This window comes from Pseudophryne corroboree, chromosome 6, assembly GCF_028390025.1.
Source record: "Pseudophryne corroboree isolate aPseCor3 chromosome 6, aPseCor3.hap2, whole genome shotgun sequence".
Classification (NCBI taxonomy): Eukaryota; Metazoa; Chordata; class Amphibia; order Anura; family Myobatrachidae; genus Pseudophryne; species Pseudophryne corroboree.
In genome coordinates, this window is record NC_086449.1 from 419,684,012 (window position 1) to 419,696,146 (window position 12,135).

The 12,135-nt window shown below is 43.1% G+C and overlaps 1 long non-coding RNA gene across 1 annotated transcript in view; it reads left to right on the top strand.

The window, feature by feature from the left end:
• The window catches only part of LOC134932487 (uncharacterized), a 41,701-nt gene extending 31,515 nt beyond the window's left edge, over positions 1-10,186 (top strand). The window contains exon 2 of the long non-coding RNA XR_010179367.1: positions 9,505-10,186. This is a non-coding gene — a long non-coding RNA (uncharacterized LOC134932487). The remainder of the gene's footprint in view (positions 1-9,504) is intronic.
• The last annotated feature ends 1,949 nt before the right edge of the window (positions 10,187-12,135 follow it).

The window sequence follows — 12,135 nt, forward strand, 5'->3', positions numbered from 1 at the left end:
ACAAGAGACAGAAAACCATCAACAATGTCCAAGTAAAGTACAGCCCATAATGAAAAGAAAAGTGGTACATGATGCAAATGTCCTTGGGCCCTCCCAACCGCCTTTATGTTGAGTATTAAAAAGGACATGCACAGTGTAACAAACCAAGCACTAAAGCAACAGAAATGATACTTTTGTGACTGAAGTGCTTGGTTTGTTTGGACACCCATAACCCGAGCTACCAATGGGCTTAAGGCAGCTACCAGTGTTGTTAAACATCGTCACAGTTGGAAAATGTCACTATCCTCATCATCATTCTCATCAGTGCTGAAATCATCACACAATATTAGCCCATCCCCACTGGAATCCACTGTTACAGAAGTCTCTGTAGATCACTTTTTCCATATTTGGATGTAGCCTCCTATGCTGATTCATCACAAGGTCCACTGTTGTGCTAAACACTCTTTCTGAGTACACACTAAAGGTTGGGCAGCTTAAGTAGAACAAAGCTACTTTGTACGAGGTACCCCAAATTGGCTTTTTTCCTTACCATATTCAAAGGGACTGTGTGACATGCTAATCTGTTCATTGTCATTTAAATATTTCTCCACTATTCTATTGATGCCTAATGTATCAAAATAGGTCATAGAAGAGGCATCAATATTTGTGGCAATACTTTTAATCCAGACCAGATATAATAATGTTGTTTTACTCTGGTGATTTGAGTTGAGTCATCATCACCAGTGGGTTTTTGGAAAAGGTCATTTTTGACCTGGAAGCAGCATTTGCAAGAGAAACTGAAGCAAGAGACATCAAATGTGTCACTTGAGCTGACAACTTGTTCGCAAGGAGCTCTTTACATCTCTTTAAGATGTGTCTTTTGGAAAGAAAGACATTGCATACGGCCGAAACCTACGATCAAGCATGGTTTCCAAAATGTAGTAACCCATTTAATCTCCTTTTAGTTTCTTTAGCTGCTTTTCCGGTAATTTCATCTCCTCCAGTTTCTATGCTTCTCCAGTAATTTAGTTAAGGATATGACCAGACTCAGTCCTGCAGTGTTTGAACTCACTTCATTGGTTACAATTTCAAATGATGTCAGGTTGCTTACTTATTATTGACAGGAAAAATATAGTACAAATCAATGAAATAGTACGCATTGTTGGGGAACAAGATCCGATACATACAAAATAGAAGAATGTGACACGCACCCTCACATACAGATCATAAGGGAACATTAACATATACAGTCAACAGAACCTGATCCAAAGACCAGCCACTGGAGATGGGAAGATATGAGGTAGTTCAACTAAGTGGTGTAGTAAGCAGGAAATACAACTCCAGAGTGGGAGTAAAAACCCCGCAAATAAGCAGGATCATGACAAAAACCCCATACATCAAAGAAAATACAAAAAACTTACAAATAACAGCATTAGGTAAAAAGGTGGCCCATTATCAAATCACCTCCAAGTGGTACCAAGAAGTGTCCCGAAAGCTATTCCGCACAGCGTCCTTCAAAACAGTAGACAGTGTTAAAGCATAAGGAAGCCAAACATCAAAAAACATTTCCATTCTTTTCTCCTTACATAAAGAGCTCTGACCAATCCATGGAAAACAGAAAGGCAATTCTAGGGTGGACTAAGGCAATAGTGACCGGATCTGGAGATATCCACTGCGATAGAGTGGCCTTTTTGGTAGCCGCAGATAGTTTTATAAGCAGTGTACAATTGCCTTTAGACAATTTATCTATATATTCCTTAGAGTAGACCCCCAGAAGGCCCACGTTTTATCGAACTTAAAGTTAATCCGTATGTAGTTAAAGACATAACTCTGAATCTCCAACCTTAAGGCTTGCAACTGTGGGCAGTCCCAAAGGCAATGTACTATATCTGCAACCGTACTGCCACATTTATAGCAGAGGAAGGGGCTTCACCTATAAGAAATTTCAGTTTTGGAGTAAAATAAGAACAGTGTAATATTTTATGATGCATCTCAAAATAAGATATGGAAACCAACTCTTTATTCATATTCAGATGTGTTGTGAGAATAGCCTTCATAGACAATGAGGGAAATATAGCCTTCCATTTTCTCTTACATCCTAGAGGATGCTGGGGTCCACATTAGGCACAAGTAGGCTACTGGCAACAGCCTCCCTGCTTCGTGGGACTTAGGGGGGGAGTAGTGTCCAACCCTGAGATGTTAATGGCCACTATCTCCGCTGACAGGACACTGATTTCCTGAGGGTGATGATCGATAGCTGCCCGAGGCGACCGCTCACTCCCGCAGCATGCCGCCACACCCTAACAGCTAGAAGATTCCGGTGGCGAGTGAGTCACCGGCGACCCGTCAAGCGGAGAGCCGGTGTGAATGGCGGCAACAGGGTAGGAGCGCAGTACTAACTGCTCCGGAGAGCTCAGCTGTACACAGTGCGGTGCTATGAGGGGCGCCCTGAGCCAGCACAGACACCCTACACTGCTCACTCAAGGCTGTCAGGGACCCCGGTAACGCTGACAGCCATACCTCAGGAAAGTATAAAAAATTGAAAGTGCGGGAAGAGGTGCCATGTTCAAGGGGCGGAGCTTCTCAGAACGGACCCAGCGGCTTCCAGCGCCATTTTCTCCCTGCAGATACAGCTACAGAGACGCTGCCTGGGAGTGCTGTCCCTCCACACGACTCCAACTATCCTGTGCAGTACCAGGGGGTTGTAGAAGGGGGGGAGGCTGTAAATTACTGTGTAGTCTATTAAGGGTACACAGTCAGCACCAGGTATTTTGTTTACAACTGCCTAATTAAGCGCTGTGTGTGTGCTGGCTCCAAGCTCTGTGTTTCTCTGAAGGTACTTGGGGGGAAAACTGTGTCTGACTTTCCCTTCGTGTGTGTGGGTGTATGTTCTCTCACATAGCCATGTCCAGGGACTCCGTGTCTTATGCTGCAGAGGAAATTTCTTCTCCAGAGGAATCCATCCCCTGTACCCAGGAATGTAATGTCTTGTCTCAGGCTTCTATCTCTGAGCCAGAATGGCTGACTTCAATTAAGGGAATGATCTCTCAGATTGCTACTAGGGTGGCTCATACTGAGTCTGAAACTCAGGTTTTAAAGAATTCTATGGCAGTTTGTGCAGGTTCTATTCCTATTACTTCTAAAGCCCCTAGCATTTACCCACAGAAACGTGCGCTTGCCCAGATTATGCAAGGCGACACGGATACCGACTCTGATACAGTAGACTGTGATGGGGATGTGCTGAAGGGGGCGACATCCCTTGCAAAGGGGGTGCAGCTCATGATTGAGGCCATTAGAGAAGTATTAAACATTACTGACACACCACCTGAGCAGGTTGAGGAGGCTTACTTCACAGACAATAAGAAAGCCTCGCTAACCTTCCCTGTGTCTAAAGAATGAAACGTTCTATTTAACAAATCCTGGGAAACCCTGGAGAAAAAATTCCAGATTCCCAAGAGGGTTCTGGTTGCTTTTCCCTTCCCTGAGGAGGATAGAAAAAAATGGGAAAACCCGCCCATAGTTGACGCATCTGTTTCCAGGCTGTCAAAAAAGGTTGTGTTACCTGTTCCCAGATCTACCGCGTTAAAAGAACCGGCTGATCGTAAAATCCATATACATTGCTTCAGGAGTGGCGTTAAGGCCTACTATTGCCTGTGCCAATGGTCTGCAGATGTGGAATCCAGGAGAAGTGTGGAGAACCTACCCTTCACAGGTCAGGCTCTATTTGGGGAAGCGTTGGATGCGTGAATTTCCACGGCTACCACGGGTAAGTCACCTTTTCTTACCACAGCTGCTCCTTCTACGAAGAAACCCTTTTCTTCCTCTGCATCGCAGTCCTTTCGGACCGCTAAGACGAAAAAGTCCAAGCCTCCTACCACTTTCTTTAGAAGTGGTCAGGCGAAATCCAAGAAGCCTGCTCCTGCAGGCTCCCAGGACCAGAAGCCTGCTTCTGGTTCCTCAAAATCCTCAGCATGACGGTGGACCGCATAGGCAGGAGAACGGATTGGTAGGTGCGAGACTCAGATGTTTCAGCCACGTCTGGGTGTCGTCCGGCCTGGATCCCTGGGTACAGGATATTGTGTCCCAGGGGTACAGACTGGAGTTTCAAGAACTCCCGCCTCAACGATTCTTTAAATCAGGCTTTCCAGCTCTTCTGACAGACAGGGCTATCCTACAGGAAGCCATCCAAAAATTGGAAAAGTCAAGGGTAATTGTTCCAGTTCCACCTCCTATGCAACACATGGGTTACTATTCAAACCTTTTCGTGGTACCAAAACCGGATGGTTCGGTCAGACCGATTTTGAACTTGAAATCGTTAAACCCTTATTTGAGGGAGTTCAAATTCAAAATGGAGTCTCTGTGAGCGGTGATCTCAGGTCTGGAGGAGAGAGTGTTTCTGGTATCTCTGGATATCAAGGATGCGTACCTCCACATCCCAATTTGGCCGCCGCATCAGGCTTATCTCAGATTTGGACTGTTAGACAGTCACTATCAGTTTCAGGCACTGCCATTCGGGCTCTCCACAGCACCAAGGGTTTTCACCAATGTGATGGCAGAGATGATGGGTCTCCGCAGACAGGGAGTGAACATAATTCCATATCTGGATGACCTGCTGATAAAGGCATCGTCCAGGGAGAAGTTGTTGCAGTCCATTGCTCTCACGACTCGTCTGCTCAGGGAACATGGTTGGATCCTGAACCTTCCAAAGTCACATTTGGAACCGGACGAGGAGATTGTCTTTCCTGGGGATGATCCTCGACACGGATGTGCAGATGGTGTTTCTACTGGTGGAGAAAGCGTTGGTGATACAATCGATGGTCCGGGATGTCTTGAAGCCTGCCCGGGTATCGGTTCATCAGTGCATTCGCCTTCTGGGAAAGATGGTTGCCTCCTACGAGGCTCTACAGTACGGCAGATTTCATGCTCGATCTTTCCAACTGGACCTCCTAGACAAGTGATCGGGTTCTCATCTCCACATGCACCAGAGGATACGTCTGTCGCCGAAAGCAAGGATTTCACTCCTATGGTGGCTGCAATTACCTCACCTTCTGGAGGGCCGCAGATTCATGATTGAATCCTCCTTACCACGGATGCAAGTCTCAGGGCTGGGGTGCAGTCACTCAAGGGGAAACATTCCAAGGAAGGTGGTCAAGTCTGGAATCCAGTCTTCCAATAAACATTCTGGAGCTAAGAGCCGTGTACAACGGTCTTCTCCAAGCGACACATCTTCTGCGAGATCGGGCCATTCAAGTGCAGTCGGACAATGTAACGATGGTGGATTACATAAACCGACAAGGCGGAATGAAGAGCAGAGCTGCAATGTCAGCGATAACAAAAATCTTCCTCTGGGCAGAAAAGCACGCGTTGGCGCTGTCAGCAATTTTCATTCCGGGAGTGGGCAACTGGGAAGCAGTCTTCGAAGCTCAGCAGACACGATCTCATTCCAGGAGAGTGGGGTCTCCATCTGGAGGTGTTCGCAGAGGTGACAAGCCGTTGGGGTGTACCTCAGGTAGACATGATGGCCTCTCGCCTCAACAAGAAGCTTTTCAGGTACTGCTCCAAGTTGAGAGACCCACAGGCAGTGGCGGTGGACGCACTGGTAACTCTGTGGGTGTTCCAGTCAGTGTATGCGTTCCCTCCACTTCCACTCATCCCAAGAATTCTCAAACTAATAAAAAGAACAAGAGTTCTGGCCAAGAAGGTCTTGGTACGCGGATCTTCTGGACTTACTCCTTGAGGATCCGAGGCCTCTTCCTCTGCGCGAGGACCTTCTACAACAGGGGCCGTTCGCCTATCAAGACTTACCACGGCTACGTTTGATGGCATGGAGGTTGAACGCCAGATCTTAGCTCAGAAGGGCGTTTCAAACAAAGTCATTCCTACTCTGATCCAAGCTGGGAAAGGGGTAACGTCTAAGCATTACCATTGGATTTGGAAAAAGTATGTGTCTTGGTGTGAATCCAAGAAGTTTCCTATGGTAGAGTTTCAACTGGGATGTTTTCTCCTCTTTCTACAAGCAGGTGTGGATGTGGGCCTACGTTTGGGCTCCATAAAGGTCCAGATTTCGGCCTTGTCCATTTCCTTCCAGAAACAATTGGCTGCTCTCCCTGAGGTTCAGACATTCCTGAAAGGGGTTCTGCACATCCAACCACCCTTTGTGCCTCCTACGGCACCGTGGGATCTTAATGTGGTGTTGCAGTTCCTGCAATCGGATTGGTTCGAGCCTTTACAGGAGGTGGACGTAAAGTTTCTTAATTGGTAGGCTGTCACAGTGTTGGCATTGGCATCTGCAAGACGTGTGTCAGTATTGAGGGCGTTGTCGCACAAGAGCTCCTACTTGATTTTCCATGAGGATAGAGCTGAGCTCAGAACGCGTCAGCAATTTCTTCCCAAGGTTGTGTCGGCTTTTCATATCAACCAACCTATTGTGTTGCCAGTGGCTACTGACACCTCAATTACCTCAAAGTCCTTGTTGTTGTGCTGGCTTTGAAAATATATGTGAAGAGAACTCGTCACAGGAAGTCGGACGCACTATTTGTCCTTTATGATCCCAACAAGATTGGGTGTCCTGCTTCTAAGCAGATGATTTCTCGCTGGATCAGGCTTACTATCCAGCATGCTTATCTACGGCAGGATTGCCGGTTCCAAGATATGTTCAGGCCCACTCTACCCGTAAAGTGGGTTCTTCCTGGGCGGCTGCCCAGGGTGTCTCGGCTATTCAGCTTTGCAGAGCAGCTACTTGGTCAGGGTCGAACACGTTTTCTATGTTCTACAAGTTCAATACTTTGGCCTCTGAGGACCTAAAGTTTAGTCAATCTGTTCTGCAGGAACCTCAGCACTCTCCCTCCCGTACTGGGAGCTTTGGTACATCCCCATGGTACTAAATGGAACCCCAGCATCCTCTAGGTCTAGGACGTAAGAGAAAATAGGATTTTATATACCTACCAGTAAATCCTTTTCTCGTAGTCTGTAGAGGATGCTGGGTGCCCGCCCAGTGCTTTGTATTCCTGCATTGTTACTTGGTTAAGTATTTTTGGTTCAGTCGTTGCTGAATCGTTTCAAGTTGGTTAGCTTGGCTTTCCTTTTGTTATGTGTGAGCTGGTGTGAATCTCACCACTATCTGTGTATTTCCTTCTCTCGAAGTATGTCCGTCTCCTCTGGCACAGTTTATAGACTGAGTCTGGTAAGAGGGGCATAGAGGGAGGAGTCAGCCCACACTATTAAACTCTTAAAGTGCCAGTGCTTCCAAAGGATCCGTCTATACTCCATGGTACTAAATAGAATCCCAACATCCTCCACGTACTACGAGAAAAGGATTTACCGGTAGGTATATAAAATCCTATTTTTTTCATATGCTTTATTTCCTGGCCAGAAATATGTACTTTAAGTTTCGCTTCATTTTTACTACTCTCTTAATAAAGGAATAATCCTTGCTATTTAAAGGCCTACACCTGTATATGTGAGACTGATTAAAGAGCAGTATATACAAAGGACACAAACATTCATTAATGATTATTTCCCTCACCTGATTACCAGGCACAGTGACAGGGGTGTCAAAGGGTACACCTGTGCCGGGCCCCGAGGTTCTGAGGGGCACCAAACACGGTGCCTAGTAACGGACTCGCACCATCCGCTCACCTGGCGTGGCTCGGGAAACAAGTAAGGGGGGGAACAGTATAAGGAGCATCCGGCCACCTGCACCTCCCCCCAGTAACCCCTTGGTCACCTGGTCCGGACTCTGATCCCCGTACTGTGTATTGTGACATCATGGTGCTGCGCACGACGCACAATGCTGCTCCCGCCCGCCCTTCTTTGCTCCGTTTCTCTGTTGGTGATGTCGACCAGATTCGACACCTAAGAGGAGCAGCCCAGGACTGGAAGGGACACTGCTGGGCAGGATTGGATCACTGTAAGTGATCTGAACAAAAATGGTAACTGTAAAACTAAAAATAGGAAGTGCTGCTGTCACTCTCAGTGCCATGACTTTATTGGTTTTTATTAATATAGCTAAATTGAATAATGTTAGTTTACATTGTATATTGAACATTATTTATCTCAAGGGGGGGGGGGGGGGAGAGGCCCAGACATGTATCTCTACCGGGCGCCAAGATTTCTGTTGCCAGCCCTTCTGATTACGGACACCAGTGATATATGAACTTTTTTTATAATCATATATATCCTTTTTTCCTCTTCTTTTTAACATTGTTATTTATTCTACCAATTTTAATGTCTATGTGTGTATATGTCGGCTAGTGTGTTATGAATTGAATACTTTGAGATTATTAAAAGGAAAAAAAAAACTCTTAACAGAGCTGTTCTAATTGTTTGTATGTCTTAGCTACATAAAAACACCGTATTTTTGCATCAGTATACATGGAAATAAAATAAAAGTAACAGATGACGTTATGTATTTTTGTTAAAAACTCTGCTACAGTATGTATTGAACCAACAAGAGTATGTGTATGCAGTTAACATTTTTTATACATATTTATGTGCCTTTTAACACTAGACTTAATTTACATGAACTGTAGTCCTTTAAACATGTGTAATTGGTGGGAGCTGTGCTACAATTCATATTCTTTCTAATAGTCATTGTTGGATAAAAATAAGCATAATGAGTTCTCGCATACCTGTCAATCACTGTCAATTTGTGGATAAGGAGGTTTATTGTAAGTAGCAAACTTTAAACAAAAACTGACACAAGCTCTATAATTGATGTCTTTGGATCATTAAATCATGTTTTTCTATAATGTAAAATGTGACTGCTTGTTTGCTTCTGGGAAGAGCATATTGAATTCTATGCATATACCATCAATATGAATTTTCAACTGAATATCATCTCTTCACTGGCAACTTTCATAGCAATGGTTAAGCTCAAGCCATTGTGTGCTTCTGTCATAAGATGCATTTGTGACCATTTATGTTAGAATATGAGTAGCTGTTGTATTAAAACTTTAACCTCTAGACTTTGTAAACCCCCTAATAACACCACCGGGGGAAAAAATGTCCAATCAGTAATCAGATGTATCTTGGGTTGGCTACTGGTCTTTTTTATGTAATATATTGTTGTATTTTGCATAAAAGACACCTTCTGATGTTCAAATAACTTTTTTTTTTAATTTTAAACTTCAAGTACATTGATTTCAGCATTACATGGTCCTATATTTGGATTATGTAGGCCCCTAACATGTAGAAAAATCCATAAAATCAGCAAAAAATGGGCAATGACACACCAATCATGTTCTTTGTATGAGTAATCAACAAAACCGATGACCGCTAAAGCGTTAAAGAGTGATTAATTTTTCTTCAAAATGGACTATCCCGATAAATAATAAAAGTCAGAAACCCCCACCTTCCCTTGAATATAAACTGAAGAGAAACAGGTGTTTACATTTTGAAATGGGACAAAAATGTCCCCATGGCAGTTCTACAGGGTGATTCAAAAGTCGCTGAAAAGTTTATTGCTGCAACCAGATTTGAAATAGCAGGTATGGTTCAAAAGTTACAACACTTTTTTTGTTGCAGGTAACTGAAGATGGCTTCGACAAAAGAGGAGAGAATTGAGTTTATTTTGTTGTCTGGAGAACGAAGTTTCCGTGTCATAGCTGCAGATTTTAACAACCGGCACCCAGAAAGACCTCCAATTTCACATGACACTGTCAGGTGCCTAATTTCCAAATTCCGAGAAACTGGGACTGTGGCTTACAAGTCAAAGAGTGGTCGTCCAAAATGTGCTACTGATTAGATAACCTCAAAAATGGTTTGGTATCCTTCGTTTAAAACCAACAATGCCCACACATTACATGACTGTCCTTTATGGAGAAGAGTTCAACCTGTAATTCCAACAAAAGAAGTGTTGTAACTTTTGAACCATAACTGCTATTTCAAATCTGCAATAAACTTTTCAGCAAATTCTGATGTTTGACGTTTTACATGACCCCCATTCCATTTGAAAAAACGGACTTAGATTCAAGATGGGCGATTTGAAGATGGCACCCATGTTCGGTACATACCATAAAAGATAGCCCACTTCACCCATACCTCACTGGAGTATTAAGTTTACCCATTTCCTGCACAGTGATTGAAACAAAAAGGTGTACTGTAACTTTTGAATCACCCTGTAGTGTTAATCATTTGGAGAAATTATGATATGTGTTTAGAGCATTTAATCCACAGCAGGTTAATCTGCAATAAATCCTAAAAATCACTACTATACAGTACTTTTCCAGACTGAATCATGAAATACCATCCAATGTAACCAATGATAGTGGCACATATAATAATGTTGTTTCTACCTATCTGGGGAGGAGGCATGTCTATCATTAACAATTGCACTTAAATGAAAAAGACATAACAAAAATATAAAACACGTGTAATTGCGAGTATTATAAATTAATATTACAGATTAATTTATGTTGTCTCAATATTACCTATTCATGTATACATCCCACCCCCAAAAGTATAGTACTCCTGGATATGCATATAATACTGTCCAATAATTCTCTTTGTTAAAGTATATGTTTACATGCAGTAAATTTCAACGTTGACTTCGAGAGGTAATAAGGGGTGGAAAAATTCTCAGCTACTATTTTTGCTTACAACTATAAAGCAATATCTGGGAGAGGCAAAGATGAAAACGAGTTTGAGTGTAGATCACTCTATATTGAAAGTAAAAGCAATGTAGGGGGGGTGTATTTTTGTTTGTCTATTCATTCCAGCATCACGCAAAAACTACTGCATGAATCGAGATTTCACTATTGTATTGTTTATTGACCTAGAAAGAAACTGAGATATGTATTATATTAATGTGATATTAGAGAGAGAAGCAATAAAGGCAAAAAACAGACACTTGACACACAGCGCATGTAGAGTGCAGGTTTCTCAGGTCCAAAATGACTATACTGTATGTATATAGGATGATGCCACCATCTACCCTGAGGAATTTCTGAACTAACTTAGTGCAGCTGGACATCCAAGACACAGCATTGCACTGAAAGTTGGTGTTCTGATCATGCTACTGCGCAAATTGACTCCGCCCACGTTATGGAGCAGAACCCGACTTAAAGTGACTGCTCTGCAGAGGAACATAAATGAGGAAGAGATTCTAACAGGATGTTGCACAGGTGAGACTTTGTTTATACAAGAGATGTGCGCTGTCCATTTTTGCTGGTTTTGCTTCTAATTCATTGTCTGGTTTTGCCAACATGCTGTGACTGGTTTTGGCTTTGTATTTTTCTCCAAAAATGTACCAAAAAACCCTAAAATGACATAATTTGGGCCTTTTATCTAATCCTACAGTATTCTCAACATCAATACCAGTTATTTCCAGTCACTACTGACTATGTCACAGCTCACAGTATTGTTTTTAACCAAGTTTAAGCTAAAGACTACAACAAGTTGACTGGTTACTAAGTAAAAGAGCAGCAGCACAAACACAAGGCATTTTATAGCACATCTATGTAACCATCAGTGTCAATAAAGAAAAATGGTGCAAGATGGAATTGTCTTTGGGCTCTCCCAGCCTTATGTTGGATATTAAAAAGGACATGCACAGTTAAATAAACCAAGCACTTCAGCGACAAGGAATGTAACTTTTGAGCTGAAGTGCTTGGTTTGTTTAGGCCCCCCACAAAACAATTTTTTGAAAGGACTACCTACGATCATTAATGTGGAGGTTAATGATGAGGGTGTTTATTACAACAAATTATTAGAATTTTGTAAAATACATTTAATGAACTCACCGCAATGGAGGTGGTGTTCAGATGGCTAACATACCTACCTCTGATAACTTTGGTCTCACAAATGGAGCAGATGCCTTCAAAAATGTCAGGATTTGGGTAAAAATAATTCCACAGCCAAGAGGTGGCCTTTATGGTCTTATGCCCAGGCATCACAATGGCTTTCTCTTTTTCATGGGCAAAAACTGCAGCCATTTACTTCCACAAACAACATCATCAACATCCTCATCTATAAGCCACCTAAATCTAACTATCTCTGTAAATGTTATATCTGTCACACCTGCAGTGCACATGGTTTTGCCCATTAGCTAACACATTTGCTGCTGTGATCAGGTCTGAATTAGGCCCAGTGTGAGAGTTGTCAGACTCACACATAGCTAACATGGACACCCCTAGACTCTCCTCAGGGATGTGTGAC